The 17,297-nt window shown below is 42.1% G+C and overlaps 2 pseudogenes; both read left to right on the top strand.

Annotated features, from left to right (window-relative positions):
• Positions 1-3,870: 3,870 nt before the first annotated feature.
• Positions 3,871-4,797, top strand: LOC137146360 (olfactory receptor 14A16-like; annotated as a pseudogene).
• Positions 4,798-14,746: 9,949 nt separating this feature from the next.
• Positions 14,747-15,704, top strand: LOC137146364 (olfactory receptor 5B21-like; annotated as a pseudogene).
• The last annotated feature ends 1,593 nt before the right edge of the window (positions 15,705-17,297 follow it).

The following is a 17,297-nucleotide window of genomic DNA, read 5'->3' as shown; positions in this document are numbered from 1 at the left end:
ATTTTTTTGCCCTTCTTTGTACCTTTTCCAATTCTGATATATCTATTTTGAGATGGGGCAACCAGAACTTCACACAGTTTTCAAGGTGCGGGCGTACCATGGATTTATATTGTGGTATTATGATATTTACTGTCTTATTATCTGTCTTTTTCCTGATGGTTACTAACATTGTTAGCTTTTTTTTAATTTTTGACTGCCGCTGCAAAATGAGTGAATGTTTTCAGAGAAGTATCCACAAAGACATGAAGATCTATTTCTTGAGTGGTAACAGCCAATTTATACCCCTCATTCTGTTTGCATGGTTAGGATTATGTTTTCCAATGTACATTACTTTGCATTTATCAACATTGAATTTCATCTGCCATTTTCTTTCCCAGTTACCTGGTGTAGTGAGATCACCTTGTAACTCTTCACAGCTTTGGAATAATTTTACATCATCTGCAGACTTTTCCAACTCACTGTTTATTCCTTTCTCCAGATCATTTATGAATACGTTGAATAGCACTGGTCCCAGTATAAATCCCAGGGGACCCCACTTTTTACCACCGTGCATTCTGAAATCTAACTATTTATTCCTAACTTTTGTTTCCTGTCTATAAACCAATTACTGATCCAGGAGGGAACCTTCTCTTTTATCCCGTGACTGTTTATTTTGTTTAAGAGTTTTTGGAAAGGAGCTTGTCAAAGGCTTTATGAAGGTCCCAGTACACTATAGCCACTGGATCATTCTTGCCCACATGTTTGTTGACCCTGTCAAAGAATTCTAATAGATTGGCGAGGTACAATTTTACTTTACAAAATCCATGTTGACTCTTCCTCATCATATTGTGTTCATCTATGTCTGGTAATTCTGTTCTTTACTATAATTCTGCTCTTTACTATCATTTCAACCAATTTTCCTAGAGCTGAAGTTAGGCTTACTAGCTTCTCATTATCAGGATCATCTCCAGAGCCTTTATAAAAATTGGCATTGTATTAACTATCCTCCAGTCATCTAGCACAGAGCTTGATTTCAGTGACAGGTTACATACCACAGTTAGTAGTGCTGCAATTTTAAATTTGAGTTCCTTTAGAACTTTTGAATGAATACCACTTGGTTCTGGTGATTTATTACTGTTTTAATTTATCAATTTGTTCCAAAACTTCCTCTAATGACACCTCAATCTGGGACAGTGCCTCAGATTTGTCACCTAAAAAATTGGCTCAGGCATGGGAATCTCCCTCACATCCGCTGTAGTGAACACCAGTGGAAAGAAATAATTTAAATTCTGCACAATGGCCTTGTCTTTCTTGAGTGCTCCTTTCGCACCTCGATCATCCAGTGGTCCCACCAATTGTCTGGCAGGATTCCTGCTTCTGATGTAGTTAACAAAATGCTGTTAGTTTTTGTGTGCTTTACTAACTGCTCTTCAAATACTTTCTTAGTCTGCCTAATCATACTTTTACACTTGAATTGTCTGTGTCTATTCCCCTTTTCCACACTAGGAAATGACTTCAAGTTTTCAAAGGATGACTTTTTGCCTCTAACCATCTCTCTTACTCTGTTTAACAAAGGTGCCCTATTTTTTGGTCCTCTTACTCTTTTATTTTAATTATTATTATTATGTGAGGTATACATTTAATTTAAGCATCTAATACGCTTTTCTTTGTTTAAGTTTCCATGCAGCCTGCAGGCATTTCACTCTTGTGACTGTTTCTTTTGTTTTCTATTTTACCAGCTTTCTCATTTTTGTATATTTCCCCTTTTTAAAATTAAATACTACCGTGGTGGGTTTCTTTGGTGTTTGCGTGTTTACTAGGATATAGAGAATCACCCATTAATAAATACTCCTCAAAGGAAGTCTCTATCCAAACTTCGTATTCCACTGCATCTGTCGGCTTTCCCCAGCCCTTCGTTTAAAGACTCCTCTAAAACCTTTTTAATTGTACATGCCAGGATCTGGTTCCATTTTAGGCTAGGTGATGCCCATCCGTCCTGCAGATGCTCCTCCTTCCACAAAAAGTTCCCCAGTTCCTAATAAACCTAAACCCCTCCTCCGAACACCTTCCTCTCATTCATGCATTGAGACCTGAAGTTCTGCCTGTCTTCCCGGCCCTGTGGGTGGAACTGGAAATGTTTCAGAAAATGCTACCGTGGAGATCTTGGAGCTTAATGTCTTTCCTAGAGCAGCCTAAATTTAACCACCAGGACCTTTCTGTTACCTTTCCCTATGTCATTGGTACCTATATGTACCATGACTACCACCCCCTCCCCAGCATGGCACTGGCACATAGGTCTGTTTAGGTGTCTCATGAGGTCTGCAACCTTAGCACCAATCAGAGAGAAGATACAGGACTGAAAAGGTGAGGGAAATATGGCTTTTGCTGATGTTCCCTTCATACCATGCGGTTGCACAGTCACAGATGGATGTTTGGGCTAGGGGCAGATCACTCCTGACAGCTGTTGCACCCACATCAGTGGTCTGGAATAACATGGAGCTGGTCTGGTCTCTGTTCTTGGCTGACCCTTCTCAGGCTGGGCAGAGCTGGATGGGTCGGCTCAGCTCATTGTGTTGGTGGCATATGGCGCAGCTGGTCTCAGGACCAGGTGAAATGCTGACAGAGAGGAGCACAGTGGGGGATGGAAAGGGAAGGGCTACCAGAGAACCATCTCACATCTCTCAGTCTGTGGTCCTCACTCCTCCAGCGCTGGTGGCCTGGCGTATCCATTGGTGCCCTGTGGCCTCGGTGCATGATGAATCAATGATCATCAGAGCTGATGAGCAAAGGACAGAGTCTCTGGAATAAAGGGGACGCTTTAACAGCCTTTCCCATGGGAATTCCCAAGAGTCAGTTTCCCCTTTCATCAGGCCCGTCCATCATTTCAAGGACCACTGTGATGCTGGCAGACCAGGTGCCAGATCATGCCAAGGCCCCTAATCCTCAACTGAACACTGACAAAGGCCTGGCTGGAAACCAGCCTGGCTCAGCTGTGGGTTAGCACTGTTAACACTGGAATTAGATTTACTAGACTGTGTTCAGTGTTTAGACTGTCTGGGGTTCTGGGCAGTGGGTGCACACATCAATCTCACTTGTCACATCTTTATTCCATGTTGTGTGATAATATTTAAGTGTTTGCTCTGTCACTGCCAACCCCCACTGCCAGGGGAGAAGCGTTGCCAAACGTGAAATAACCCAATGACTTGCACAGGGGGTGGATTGGGTGACCCTGCAGATGAGTGCTCTGGAAAGAGTAGTTATTAGTCGGCCTGTGTGAGATTGAAATGTCCTTTGTCTTCTTCCTAGCCTCTTCCAGCTGGGATCCTGGACTCCTCCTAGGCTGTGTTCCTGACTCTACAGCAATGTCAACATGGAACCACGAGTGAACCCTTTCATCTCCGTGGTAGATGCTACTTCCATTTACAGCAGGGTAAATGCACAGAAATTCCACCAGTTTCAGTGAAATTACCCCAGATTTACGCTGGTGTAGATGGCAGCAGAATCCAGCTCTCTGGTCTGCCGTCTCCCTCTCTAAAATGAGGATAAAATTTACCTAACGTTATGCCTCTTTGGGTGAAAAAGATTTACAAACAATTGGTCCTGATTTTACTTTCTTTCAACTTGGTGTAAATAAAAAGTAATCCTCTTTGGTCAATGGACTTGATTATCCAATCACTCAGCCCACTGTAAATCAGGAGTAACTCCACTCGAGACAATGGAGCTGATTCCCCCACCCTCAGATCCATATTACACCAAACTTCACAGGCTAAGGATATGGCTCAAGGATATTAAGGTGGTTAGCACAAAAGAAGAGTCCTTTTACTAGCCTAATTCTGACCCCGGTACTTATCTTTCCCTCCACAGGAAGCACACAATGTTTTGAGAAAGACAATGTCCAACCAAACCACTGTCACCACATTCCTTCTCCTGGGATTCTCTGATGTTCCTGAGATGCAGAATCTTTACTTTATCCTGCTCCTACTGCTTTACCTGGCAGCCCTGATGGGGAATCTTCTTGTCATCGTAGCTGTAGCCCTCGACCATCACCTTCATGTCCCCATGTATTTCTTCCTTATGAACTTGTCCATCCTAGACGTTGGCTCCATCTCTGTCACCATTCCCAAATCCCTGGCTAATTCCCTCATGAACACCACTTCTATTTCCTATGCTGACTGCGTCATCCAAGCCTTTTCCCTCTGCTTGTTTATGGGCGCAGATTTTTCCCTTCTCAACATCATGGTGTACTACAGATACATCTCTATCTGCCAACCGCTGCACTATGAGAGAGTGATGAACAGGGGAGCTTGTCTCCAAATGGCAGCCTGTGCCTGGATCAGTGCTAGTCTCAATTCTGCCCTGCACACCGGGAACACCTTTGCTTTAACCTTGTGTGGAGGCAACACAGTTCTTCTGTGAAATCCCCCAGTTGCTCAAGCTCTCCTGCTCTGATACATACCTCAGTGAAATTGGTGTTATTGCCTTTAAAGAGTGTTTTGTCTTAATCTGCTTTGTTTTTATAATTGTGTCTTACGTTCAGATCTTCACCACAGTGCTGAGAATCCCCTCTGAGCAGGGCCTGCATAAAGCCTTCTCCACCTGCCTGCCTCACCTCATTGTGGTCTCCTTGTTCGTTTTCACTGGCATCTTTGCCTACCTGAAACCACCTCCAGCTCCACATCAGCTCTGGATCTCGTGGCAGCTGTTCTCTATTCCACGGTGCCTCCAGTGCTGAATCCCATCGTCTACAGCATGAGGAACAAAGAGATCAAAGCTTCACTGCGGAGATTGACTGGGTGGAGGTTATTTGCCAAGAATTAATCATCTGTCTTTCTCCAATACATACTTTTTCACTGTGAGTCTCCTGGTCCAGGCCCCTTGTTTCCATGACAACAACAGTTTATATATAAATGGGCCAGATTCTGCTCTCAGTTGCACCTATGGAAATCCAGATTCTCACAGATATCAATGCAGTTGGTCTGATTTACACCTGCAGAAGATCTGGCTCAATCCTGATGTTTAACAGGTGTGCATTTTGTGGGAGGGAAGAATCCAGCTTTCATTCTGTGCCTAAGTAATGCCTATTAAACTGGTTTGACAGTTATTCTTGTTTCATGGACACTAAAAAAAAGGATGGGAGCTTCTTTCCCTTGTGTCTATAAATCAGGATTGGCGTCAAAGGATTCAGACTGGTGTAAAATGGGTATATGTGGGAGAAGAATCTGAGCTTAACATTTAGAGCCAGATCCTCCACAAACCAGTGGAATTTCACTGACTTTGAGAGAACGTAACCAATTTACACCATCTGGGGATCTGGCCCATTGGCATCAATGGAACTACATCCATTTACACCACATAGGGACTGACTCCATTGAGTCCAATGCTATGATTCCAGCTTACACAAGCTGTGGATCTGGTATGTATATCATGAAGCTCAATCTATTTAGCTTAACAAAGAAAAGGCCAAGATTTTTATCTAAAGATATGCTGTTGTTCAAACAGGGATTATTTGGAATTGATTCAGGGATTGATTCAGAGAATCAAAACCTAAATTTCATTTTGACATGTCAGTGCATTAAATTTCCATCCAAAAGAATAAAATGCTTATTTTAATATCCCCCTGTCTCCATCTTTAAACACCTAAATATCTTTAAAAATCAGGTCCTAGATGCCTAATTCTCACTGAAATCAACAGGGGTTAGGTGCCCGGGCATATCTGAAAACCCCAGTAGATCCCTGTGATGTACTGGGGCGCAATCCAAACCAGTGGGGGGGCTGTGTGTCCCTTGACCCAAACACTCCCAGTACTGGATTTTCCCCCCAGGAAATGTATGTCCTGTACTCTCCAGCCTCTCCCAGACAGTCCAAATATATCAAGTGCATTATTCCTTTAAGAGAATAACGTACACACAACTTTGCCACCCTAAATGGAATTACCCAGAACTTTAATTTAAACACACGGGATTAGATAAAATAATAAAACAAGTTTATTAACTACAAAGAGAGAGATTTTCAGTGAGTGCAAGCAGTGAGGCAGAAGAGTCAGAAGTGACTGCAAGAAAAATAAATATAAAACAGTTTGGAGTTCCTAATGGAACAAGCTATATTGGCTTTAAAGAAAAGTTTCTCACCACGTGCTTTCAACAGCATTACTGACCAAACTCTTCCAGCCAAGATTCTTCCCCCAGAGTACAATGGCTGCTTCTTTTGTCTTCTCCGGTGCAAAGTGTGAGATGGACAGGGAGAGAGAAGAGAGGGGTATCCTGGGGTGTTTGTCCCTCCTTTGTTTCAGTTCCTCTTTGAAAAGCATTTCCATCTGAGGGCAAGAGGTTTCAGGGATGAAAGAGAGATCAAGATGTGTCTTAGCTAAGATGAAAATCTCTTTACTCCTTTCCCTCCCTTTCTTGCCATAGAACGGCCACTTGACAGGGGATGGCCCATCAGCTTTGTCGACACCTGACTGAGGCTTAGCCCTGCCCTTTGCCTTGAGAAACTGGTTTAGCACCTCCACAAACTTATCTGGGAAACACACGTCAGTCATGATTTCAGCCAATGTGCATAATGTTACTGGGTGCATTTTACTGTTCAGTAGATTCTGAGTGTTCAAATAACACCTTATAAGGCCTGATTGTATGAAGATTATTACAGTAGTGTCTAGTGTCTGAATACAAGGGCATGTTCTTTCACAGGGAGGAGGTTGATTAAGATGGAGAAATGGTGAGCCGCTGAAGATGACGTGGGACATGCCAGGAGCATCTACAATGGAGACCTCTCACAAGTGTTGAGAGGGATTCCAACTAGCAATGCCCTGATTTCCTGAACCACTGCCATGACTTCCGTGCTCAAGGGCCAGGCCTGTAGGGCCCTTGGCCCAGGAAATAGGTTGGTTAAGGTGGAGACGCAACAAGCAACAGAGGAAGGCCTGGCCATGACAAAGACGCAGGTAGGGGCAGCCACTGGCTGATGTAGAGGAAAAAGGTCAGGGCCTTCTTCCCTGGACAGGGTGTGGCACACTGTGCCCCAAAGCAGTACACTTTAAAACCCTATGTTCATCACTTCTGTATGGTTGTAATAATTCATATGAAGCAGGACACCTCAGATGTCTAATGAAAGAACATAATCTGCTAAAATCCATTGTGCTGTCAAAATATGCCTCTTGCTAGAATGGATCAAGTGATCAGATTTTACAGTTAGAATCATTAAACCATAGAAGATCAAAAGAAGGACCAACCTCAACTAAACCATCCCAGCCAGGGCTTTGTCAAGGCGCACCTTAGAAACCTCTAAGAATGGAGATTCCACCACCTCCCCAGGTAACTCCTTCCAGTGCTTTACCTCCCTCCTAGGGAAAAAGGTTTTTCCTAATATCCAAACTAGACCTCGCGCACTGAAACTTGGGATTATTGCTCTTTCTTCTCTCATCTGCTATCACTGAGAAAAGCCAAGCTCAATCGTCTCTGGAACCCCCCTTCAGGTAGCTGAAGGCTACTATCAAATCCACCCTCACGCATCTCTTCTGCAGACTCAAAAAGCCCAGTTCCCTCAGCCTCTCCTCATAAGTCATGTTCTCCAGCCCCCTAATTATTTTTCTTGCCCTACACCGGACTGTCCCCAATTTGTCCACATCCTTCCTATAGTGGGGGGTCCAAAATTGGACACAATACTTCAGATGTGGCCTCACCAGTGCCGAAATGAGGGGAATAATCACTTCCCAGTGATTTTATAAGTGTTGACACATTTGGAATTGCAAAGCCTATATTCCTTTTTGAATCTTGCCCTGAGCATGTATCTTATTTCCCTGGCCAAAATGTCATCCTGTTTCCTCACATGGGAAACCGAAGTCACTTTGACCTATGGAATAAGAGGAGGTGTTTCAGTCAATAATAAGTAGGTCTGGAAGGACTATATTTTTATTGGTCAATGGAGGTAAACATCAATTTCACTGTACCTACAAACCAATGGAAAACATTTCCATTGATAATAACAGGAATTTATAGCAAAGCAAAGTAATATAAATGTTACATGAGAAGTTATTAGAGTTTGATTTAAGTATATTTACTTTGTATATTTTGCCATATGATCTTGGCGATTGGTGTTTTAACAGCTTTCATCCTTGAACATTTTGAATATCAAAGTCTACTGTCATTAAATAATTACTGTATCTCTGTCTGAGTGCCCACTTTCCCATCACTACGGAAACCTAAATCAATTTTAAAAAATGCTTAAAAATATGCATTGATATTATCCGCCAAATTATGTATCAAAATAAAAATTGAATTCTGCCAAACTTAATAATGTAGCCTATAGAACTAGCCTGCTTGCTTGCATTATTATTATTAGAGATATTTTGATATGATTGTGTGATTCAATAATAAAATTAGACATTTTATTCAGCTGTAATGCAAGGTACCTTCCAGGCCACATCCTGGATGACAGCTACTGTTAAAATATATATATTCAACCTTTGGCTTAGATAAATGTAGAACAGGATAGGACATATATGGTCATAACCTTTACCCTAGACAAGTCAAGTCAACCTTTGGCTTAGATAAGTATCAATGTAGGACAGGATAGGACATATATGGTCATAACCTTTACCCTAGATAAGTCAAGGGACATTAAAAGGGGAAGGGGCTGTCCCGGTTACCAAGAAACTTTACAAGAACACCACAGAACCCACAATAAGCTAGAAATAACAAAGGTGAGATAAAAGACCACCTGGAGAAGGATGTGGATACATCAATAATACGTACGAACCTAGTAGCCAATAGATAATATGTACCCCAAAAGTTTGAAGGTGGAAAGGCCAAGTATGGGCCCGGATGAAGGACCCATATTCTTGGGGGTATAAGTAAGATCAAATCCAGCTCATCGGGGCAGTCGACTGTCAGCTATCCCTGCTTGAAGTTTTATTTAGTGTTAAGATTCATTCTTTATTTTATATTCTTAAAGTTGTAAAGTTAGTCTTAGCTTATACCTTTAGCTTTGAAGCTGCTCTTATTCTACTCAACTCCAACTTGAGAAATTAGACATCTCTTTCAACCAAGTCCAGGAAGGGTGTGAGTATACTAGTTTAAAGCATATCATAGATATATCTATCAAATAAGTCTTTACCTTTAAGATTGTATTAATCTATTATCAATTTGATTATTCATTTTATTTTCTCTATATTAATCATTTGTTTATTATTTTGTGTTATTTTAATAAAGTTATAAAATTATACAAATACTGGTTATCACTGGAATTTCTTCCTGTGTTGTACCCGGTGTCCTTATAAAACTCACCTGAAGCCTGATTTAGGACACGAACCTCATGATCCTTTAATTAGAGCAATTGGCAAACTTATTACCCTATTCAATAAATTAATAACTATAAAATCAGGCTACAAAGTAGTAGCGGTCCTTAATGATTCTATAAATAAAATAAAAGAATGGAATGTTTTGACTCTTTTATTATGTTTAATTATGGCATGAAATAAAGTAAAGTAAAATAATACAATAATAAGAACATTAAAAATAATAAAATAAAATAAATTTCAACATGAATGTTTCATTTCAAAATGAAATTTTGAAGATTTCTGCAAAACAATTTTCCAGAATTCAAAATAAAAACATATGTTGAAATTTCTTATGAAATGGAAATTCAGAGAATCTACCCGGTTTATAAATAAGCTCAGGTTTTCAGAGACACCTAAGAGGTCTCGATGATCAGCTTGTCTTAGCATTTAATGGAAATTGGTCATCGCAATTCTCTTGGCAGTTTGGAAAATGCCTTCCGTAGCCATCATTTCAGAGAGGCCCAAAGATGCACAATAGCCTTCACCTCCTGTTCTTCTTTGCACACCTTCCTTAAGGCCATAGTATAATTACAATCTCTGTGCCAGTCCCTTTTGTGCTATTCCATACAGTAGCCATAAGAACCATGGTTTGAATCCTAGACATGATGTTGATCTTTCAGTTTGTGTCTCATCCATCCACCCACCTTTCGGTTATAGCCACTTTCCTTGCTCCAATCTAGCTTCTGGAGTGAAATCCAAGACAGTGATGACCACCTGCAAATCCTTGGATAGTTGAAGGCAAGTGTCAGACTGGGCTCTCTCTATCCAACCCACTTAGCCCGTGTGAGACCCCTAATGAGCCATGTCCTCGTCTGATGTAAAGCAACGTAGTTGACTTGAAGTCACTGGAGCTATGCTGATTTACAAGAGCCGAGGAGCCAGCTCATTTACTTCATCAACATTTATCTGTGTTATTATTACCATAGCTCCCATTAATTACAGAGCATGCACGTTGAGGAGGGGATTGAACTAGATGACCTCCTGAGGTCCCTTCCATACCTCATCTTCTATGATAACCTGAACTCCACCCTCTCAGCCTTCCTTTCTTCACACACCCTTTCACCGGCTGAGCTGGGCCTTTAAGAGGGAATGGGTCCAACACATCTGGGAATTATTAACAGCCTCTCAGTTGGGCCTGACAGAGGGCAGCTGCTCCTTCTAAGGAGCCAGAGAAGAACAGAAAATAGGAGAGGAAACTGTGGCAGGACCCGCAGAGCTCAAGAAGTTCCTACAGGAGACGGACCTTTGACCGAGGGAAGAGTAAAAGCAGATCCTGGGAAGGGATGAAAAGCCGTTTTCAACTTGGAAACTTCAAGATAGATAGACAGAGAGACATTAGGAAGGAGGGGCTGTGTCCAGCTTGAGACTGCACTGGAAAACTCTTCTGTGTTTTTTTTTTAAATTTTATGTTAATAAGCCAGGCACCAAGAAGGGACACGTGAGCCTTTGTGGAGTTATTGAGGACCCCCGTGGAAGGAGATGGAGACCAGGCACTGCAGAGCCATCCTAAGCCACCCACAAGGGGGCATTCTGGAGATGGCCACACCATTTACACTGTCCTTCAGCAAACTACCCTTTCTTACCCTACCCACCTCATTTGTGGACATTGATGTAGTCAAGTTTTGTGCTGGGTGCACAGTTAATTTGATCAAGAGGGGAGATGGAAGATCAAGAGGTGTTCTAAGGGGGGCAGAGTTATGGCTGCAAGAGGAAATCTGTTTTTATTTTTTCCCAAACAGCATGGGCAGCCGAGGATGTGGGGAGAAGTCGAGCTGGTAGCTGGATGCTTGGGCTTCCCACCAGCTGGCCAGCCTACCTGGTTTCCATTGAAACTTTTAGTGGAATTAGTGAGTTCCCCTGGAAAGATTCCTTTCCCTCAAAACAGCATCTTCCAATGGAAAATTGTTGCATGGGATCATTTTTAACTGGATCTAATAATTATATTTTAATGTATTTATCCTTCTGACATGGGTGATGTGCAAAGTGTTACTAAGGTCACTCAAGATAAGACATGAGAATCCAACTCAGAGGTCTCCCGCCTCTCTGCTCAAGCCATTATGTGCGTAAGACTTTGGGTCAAGCTACTGTGCCTAGTTCCTTCCCAGTCATGATCAATGGAAGATTTAGGTAAACCAAGAAAGCAGGGTTAGGTCCCCACGACTTTACTGCTTGTAGTGATGTCCATGCATCTATGAACCTTCTTCTAAACAGTTGGTACTAGCCACTTTAGAGACAGGAGAGAAGACAGAGGGGATGACTGGACTCCTTTGGAGTGAAAACGCCTTAGCAGTTAGCAAAGAAAACATCTCCTTTGAGGTTAGGTATTTCTCTATCTGTACAACTGTCTCACTGAGTTTAGAAGTTTCCCAATTAAACTCGTTAGTAAGTTCCAATAATAAATGTAATATTAATTTAGCCTTCATGGTAGTTTCAAATTCCCTTTAGTAGAAGTGTCCAGGGAGATGTTTCTCTCTTGTGTAACGAATGAGAGGAGGCATTCACTCTTTGGTATCAGGTAAAAGCCAGCTGTGCGAGGCAGGAAAATAGAGCTCTCAGTCCTTTTCAGCACTCTCTCTCAATACAGAGGTCCACGAAGAGGATGGTGATAGGATATAGACTCTAGATCCTTTATCCTGGTCTCTGAAAGGCTGCATGAAGAAGTCACATCAGGGATTCCAGCTTTTATTATACCCATTTTGGAGGAAGCACAACTTTTCTCATCCGATAAACAGAAGGTAAAGGATAATGTATATTCTCATACCTGATCCCTCCTGTCCAGTACATAGTTTTCCTGTACACAGTAGGACCTGCTAGGGTTTGGTGAAATTTTTCCATCAAAGCTCTTCATGATGGGAAATTGGATTTTCAACACAAGAAAAATGTTCATAGAAAGTGTCTGCTTTTCTTAAATTTTATTTTAAAAAGTTTCATTGAAAATTCAAGAAATCTAAAACCCAGCACATTTTCAGTTTTTTCTATGAAAAAAAAAAAAAGAAATCAGATTTTGGGTACGCATTTGGGAGTTTATAGCTGCTTTTGCTTTTGGGATTTTTGTTTTTATAATTAAAAGTCAAACCTATCCACAGTGGAAATATGAGACCCTGAGTAGCTCTCTAGAACCTTAGTCATGAATGACGTGTAACAGGGGTTCTGTGTTTCTGTGAGACACGTCGGAGCAGACAGGTTCAGATGTATGTAGAACACCCTGGGTTCCAGTTCTAGCCAGAGCTGAGCTGAGCTGGCAAGTCTTTGTGAGGACTTATGATATTTTGAGCCTCCTCGCTCACTCACTGACTGAAAAGCATCGTTCAGGATTGATGTTGGTGAAATTCCAGAGGCAGTGAGACTCCAGAGGCAGGAGAAGAGGGTAGAAACATGGACAGATACTGACAAAATAAACTTATTCTTAGGATAATGTAATTAATGCATCTTGGAAAAGCATTTAACACATATCCAGTGGGAGAAACAAAGTTTGGATATGGAAATTTTCAATGAGGTATCTAGCTAGCTGACTGTCTGCCCATGTGTTGCAATCTAGCCTTCCCTCCACAATCTATCTTGCTTGCTTGTGTTCGTTATTTTTGCCTATCTGACAGTCTGTCTGTGTCTTCCCTTCCCTTCACAATATCTATCTATCTATCTATCTTAATATGCCATCTGAGTGCTATCTCAGTTATAGAAGAGGAAAGCAACCCTAGAGTAAATGAGGTTACAGTTTGATATGACTGCCAAAGTGTGATTTCTAGCAGATATGAAGAAAAAATAGGCAAGTATTAAAACTAATATTGTATTGTCTCTGGTAAGTTACATGGCTAGGATTTGTAAACTTGCAAAACTTCTTAAATAAAGACATTCTTTAAAAAAACAACAAATTTTATACTAGTTAACAGAAAACTTCAGATCTGAGTAGAACAAGGAAATAGAATAATAACTCATAACCATGGAGTGCTGGAAAGGACCTTGAGAGGTCATCTGTTCCAGTGCTTCTCAACCAGTGGTGCACGTACCCCTGGGGGTAGGCAAAGGTCTACCAGGGGGTACATCAACTCATCCAGATATTAGCCTAGTTTTATAACTAGGCTACATAAAAAGCACTAGCGAAGTCAGTACAAACTAAAATTTCATACAGAGAATGCCTTCTTTATACTGCTGTATATACTAGACACTGAAAAGTAAGTACAATATTTATATTCCAGTTGATTTATTTTAGAAGTATATTGTGAAAATGAGAAAGTGAGCAATTTTTCTGTAATAGTGGTTGTGACACTTTTCTATTTTTATGTCTGATTTTGTAAGCAAGTAGTTTTTAAGTGAGGTGAAAATTGGGGGAACGCAAGACAAATCAGACTCCTGAAAGGGGTATAGCTCTCTGGGAAGGTTGAGAGTCACTGATCTATTTCATCCTGCCATGCTGACCATCTACACCATCGTTGACACGTGTTTTATCTAAGCTCACTTAAAAACATTCAGTTAAGGGGAATTACACAGCCTGCCTTCGTAATCCGTCCCTGTGCTGAACTGGAATTCCTTAGAGTTAGAGAGTTTTTCTTACTATACCTAAACCTCTTTTGTTGCAGATTAAGATGATCCCTTCGTTTGCAACCCTCAGTGGACATGGAGAATAATTACTCGCTGTCCTATTTATAGCAACTTTTTACATGTTTGAAGACTGTTATCAGGTCCCTCATCAATTTTCTCATCTCTAGATTAAACATGCCCAATTCTTTCCACCTTTCCTCACAGGGCAGGTTTTCTAAACCTCTTCTCACCTCTGTTGCTCTCTGCTGAACTATCTCTTCAATTTGTCTATATATTTTCCTTATTGTTTGATTCCCAAAAATGGATGCAATCCTGCAGCTGAGGCCTCACTGGTGCTGAGTTGAGCAGAAGAATTACCTCCCGTATCTGACATACAACATAATATCTGAGGTGCCATGTACCCAGTCAAAATTGGGATGGTTGAGATCCCCCATTTTTATGGGGTTATCTGTTTTTTTAGCCTCTCTAATCTCCCTGAGTGTTTCACAATAACCATCACAAACCTGGTCAGCTGGTTGGTAGTATATACCTTCTCCTATATTCTTATTATTCAAGCATTGAATCTTGCATGAACTCTATCTCCAAAGAGAGTCTATGGTACAGTTTGATTAATTTAAGATATGTACTCCATTTGATTCTTTCACATTCAGTGCTACACCCCCATCCGTGCCACCTGCTTGGTCATTCCTATATATTTTGCGCCCTCTTATTACTGTGGCCATTGATTATCATTGCCCCACCAAATTTCTCTGACATCTATTATATTGCCTCCAAAACCAGAGCTAAACAAAAATATGGTGAGACCAGATAAAACAAAATGAATCTGTTTTATATCATATTTCACAGGTTGTTTTTCTTTTTCTTTTTAAAGAATTATTTTTCTCAATAGAACCCATGGCAGACCCAGAACAGGGAAATCAAACATCAATCACGGGATTCATCCTCCTGGGCTTTGGGAATTTCCATGAACTGCAAATTCTTCTCTTCCTGCTGTTTCTAGTGATATACGTTGTGACCATGGCTGGGAACACGGCCATCGTGGTGATAGTTGTGGCTGATCAGCACCTTCACACTCCCATGTACTTCTTCCTGGGGAACCTGTCCTGCTTGGAGGCCTGCTATACCTCTGCCATCCTGCCCCGGATGCTGGCCAGTCTCCTGAGTGGGGACAAGACCATTTCATTTGCTGGTTGCCTCATACAGTTTGATATCTTTGGTTCTCTGTTATCTACAGAGTGTTGTCTCTTATCAGCGATGTCTTATGATCGGTATTTAGCCATATGCAAACCACTGCATTACGCAGCCCGTATGAATAGTGGCTTTTCCCTCCAGCTAGCCATTGGATCTTGGCTCAGTGGCTTTGCAGCTGGCACCATCACAGCAGATTTACTGTGGGCCCAATGAAATTGACCATTTCTTTTGTGATTACACCCCGTTGATAAAATTATCCTGCAGTGACACCAGCCGGATGGTTCTTGTGCTCTTCTTCTTCATCTCCTGCATATTTGTTCTTTCCCCTTTTCTCTTAACCCTCACAACTTACATGTGTATCATCAGCACCATCCTGGGAATCCCTTCCAGCACTGGGAAGAAAAAGGCCTTTTCTACCTGCTCCTCTCACCTCATCATGGTGACAGTTTTCTACGGGACCCTGATCATTGTCTACATGCTCCCAGACACGGCTGCTCTGCACGACCTAAACAAAGTGTCCTCCGTCTTCTACACCGTGCTGACACCCCTGGTCAATCCCCTCATCTACAGCCTGAGAAACAAGGAGGCCCTGAGAAAAGCTCTGAGTAAGACTGTGACTTCCATGAGCATTTGCAATCGATTCTGTGGACATTCACTGTAAGTTGCAATAATGACTGCAGGTGAAGGTATTCTGTGATGCTCAAGGTCATCGGTGGCCCATGACTCCCGCCTTTGGGGAGGCTGGGTGGCATGTGCTGGGGATCGGTGTTTTTATCGTGGCCCCTCCACCTGGTCCACCTCTCCCCTGAGGCTCTGCCCACACTCCACCCCAAGACCCACTCCCGCTTGGCCCCCTGCCCTGAGACCCTCCACCCACTGCTCGTGCCTCTTGGGGGTGCAAAGGAGTGTGGCCCTTCAAGTGGTGCTCAGGCAGGGGATCGGAGTGCTGGGGGAAGCATTAGAGACAGCCAGGCTTTTGCCCCCCCCAGCTGGGCAGAGGCTAGGCTGGGTAGCTTCCCGTGTCTTTTCTGGATCCAGGACTTTTGCTATCTAGCAGATTTGTGAATTGAAGTATTATTAAACAGTCACCACCCATACTCGCTGGGGACACAAGCTGAAGAAGAGCTTTCCCAATCCTCTTTTTCTGTTCTTCAAACAACCACCAACCTTCACCAAGCTCATCATCAGACACAAGCTGTCCACAGACCGGCAGCCACCAGCACAAAGTGACACCAGCCCCTCCCCTAAGAACAGATGCAAAACCTGCAGACCTATCTCCGCTGATATGATGGTCAGTAGTCCCACAACACACCTGTTAGGATCCGGGAGTCCTACACGTCTCTATCACAGCATGTGGTGTACCTCATTTGGTAGCAAGTCTCAGAGCAAGTCTAACAGGTCATGAAATGGCCAGGAGAGAAGGAAGCGTCTTGTAGGCTGTAGTCTACTGCTTAGGGCATTCGGAGTGTGGGAGAGCGCAGTGCAATTTCCTCCTTTTCCTGAGAAGAAGGGATTTGAACACGTTTTTTCTACCTTTTAACCACATGATCTAACCACGGGGCTGAAGGTAGGCTTGAAGGATCATATTTTTATTGATAAAAGAGACAGTAAACCTGAATTTCATTGTACACACCCAAAATGACAAATATATTTCCGTGTCTGACAATAGAAATGTACACAGAGGCAAAGTAAGAAAAATACTGCTTGAGAATTTATTAGTGTTTGATGTAAGAATATTTACCTTGTGTATTTGAACAATGTGATGTTGTCAATTTGTGGTTTAAGGGTTATAAAGCTTTAACCTTTTTTAAACTAACAGCTGGTCTCGTTAAACAATTATTGTCTGATCCACTGTGTTGTCTCACCCCGCATCATTTCCCACAGCTGTGAACATTTAAATCGATAAAAATCAGAAAAAAAACAACACACATAACTAATAACTTTGCACATCTGTGAACGTTTCAATGACAAAAATCGGGGAAAAGGCTGACAAGTCAGGACTGATATTATGAGTCAAAATGTTTAAAAACTAAAAATTGAATTCTGCCAAGTCTCACTGAAAGATCTCCTAGTACGGCACACTTCCAATATCGGCCATTGAAGCTGTTCCACTCTGTATGAACAATGGCCAGGTCTGTCACTTCTGAGGTGGAAGAGACCTGTCCAAATCCATTCTCCTCATTTCAACCACAGGAGGGAATTTAACCAGGGTCTCCCACAGCCCAGCTGGGTGCCCAAACTGCTGCCCTAAATT

This window comes from Emydura macquarii, unplaced genomic scaffold (assembly GCF_026122565.2).
Source record: "Emydura macquarii macquarii isolate MOO-44397 ecotype Brisbane River unplaced genomic scaffold, CSIRO-AGI_Emac_v2 contig_439, whole genome shotgun sequence".
NCBI classification, from domain to species: Eukaryota; Metazoa; Chordata; order Testudines; family Chelidae; genus Emydura; species Emydura macquarii.
Note: the sequence above shows the minus strand (reverse complement) of the source record. Positions and strands in the feature narration are given on the sequence as shown.